We start from the raw sequence: 1969 nt of genomic DNA on the forward strand, positions 1-1969 counted from the left end.
GAACCACGTTCGTCGGAATTGTAGTTTTCCGATGAACTCTGGTCTCGTGTAGCCGCATCGTAATATCGTCGGAAGTTCGTCAGAATGACGTTTCTTGGTATTCGTCAGAAAGTCGTCGGAATTTCTGACGAAATTCCGACGAATTTTTTTTTTCCGACGAAACGATACCGACGGACGGATTCGTCGGAAATTCGTCGGAATAGACCGATTCCGACGAATTTCCGACGATTTCGGCCATCAGAATCCCCCTGTTTTCTTGTAGTGATGGTGCATTTGTGACGCGTGTCCCATAAAACTGTTTCCTCTTTCGCTTAATTAAGCGACATCTCTAATTAATTTACACATTTTTCTTTTTTTAAAAAATCCTAAAACACCTAAATATGCGGCTTAGAGACTGCGATATTCATGCCCTAAAAACCGATGTTGGGACTACCAATAATGTTGCTCTAAGTGTTGGATCATATATTTTAGTAACTATCTCTAGTTTTAAAGAATTTTTTTAACTCTGTAATTCTCTTTAACATATCATATGTTTGATTAATTACATAAAATTACTTTATAGTACGATACGATTAAATTATTGCAACCAACACATGCACATTTCTCGAATTATCACAATTTACAATAACAATCTATTGTTTAGATTCTGATAATGGTGTACATTAACATTAACAATATTAACTTCGTCCAAAGCATACACTATATATCTCGCCTTTTTATTGGATTCATGTGCATGCATGCATGTGAACAAAGTTCATTGTCAATAGTACTTATTACTACAAATTTAATAATTGGAATTTGACTCGTTAGATATATAATATATTCTATAAATAACTCTTAAGGGTTAGTTACTAGCTGGTTTTGTTTGTGTTTAACGAAAAGCTGGAGTATTTAAATGTACGATGTTGTTGACCATTATCAAAAGAAAAGTAATGACCCTAATAGAAAACGAAAGGACATGTATAATTCACAATCTTAAATCTTGCATTGTTACGTGTTGGTTGCCGCATAACGTGATTTGGTTTCTACAGTAATAACACAGTGTTATAATATCCACAAAGAATAACAACATGAACAAATTATATAATGAATAGCATTTAACCAAAATTGTGTATATAACGTTTTCATTTGACTTGTGTATATCGACTTTCTGGACAGCATTTGACTAAAAGCAAACATACATCTATGTTTGCACTTTGGTAAATAAATCAAAAATATGATCATTAATTAGTATATTTTCCATTTGGGGTCAGATATCCAACTATAATTACTATAGCTATAACTATTACATAATAATTCCTTGAACTTCAGTTCTGTCACGCCTACAAACTTCACTATCTAAATCCAGGCGCAGGTTCGGTGATTAAAGTGCTGCCACGGTAATTTCCGTCGATGAAAGAAAAATATTTGATGTCAGTGTAGAAAAAAAGAAGAAAACAAGATAACTATGCCCTTTTTCAAAAAAAAAAAAAAATTATTCGACAAAATAAGCAAATAAATAAGGATTTTTTTATGTTTGGGTACGAATGAAGTGGATTATACATCAATCAAGGGAGATGATATATAAAACAATTGATCCTCAGTGGAAATACATCGGATCTTGCAAAAGAGAAAACAAAAGTCTTCATTACGTTTATTTTTATTATTATTTTATAACCTCTCGTCTTGCCAGTACCTGTTAAAGAAAAAAATACATTACAAAACATCTAATTTATAACGTATACGTACTACGTTTAGACAAAAGACGTCTAAGTTAAAACAATTATTAAACCTTACAGGAAAAATCTGGCAGAGAAAACATTTAACTACTTTTTAGCTTTTTTGTTCCATATTATTAACACGTTTGTAAAGAATAGTGTTTTTCATTTTCCTATTAGATGATACCAATTCCAATTATTTTTGTGATTCTCTTTTATTACAAGAGTTATGAACTTTAAACACACCGATAACATCTCTCCTCCCCTAGTGA

Source organism: Brassica oleracea, chromosome C8 (genome assembly GCF_000695525.1).
Source record: "Brassica oleracea var. oleracea cultivar TO1000 chromosome C8, BOL, whole genome shotgun sequence".
Taxonomy (NCBI): domain Eukaryota; kingdom Viridiplantae; phylum Streptophyta; class Magnoliopsida; order Brassicales; family Brassicaceae; genus Brassica; species Brassica oleracea.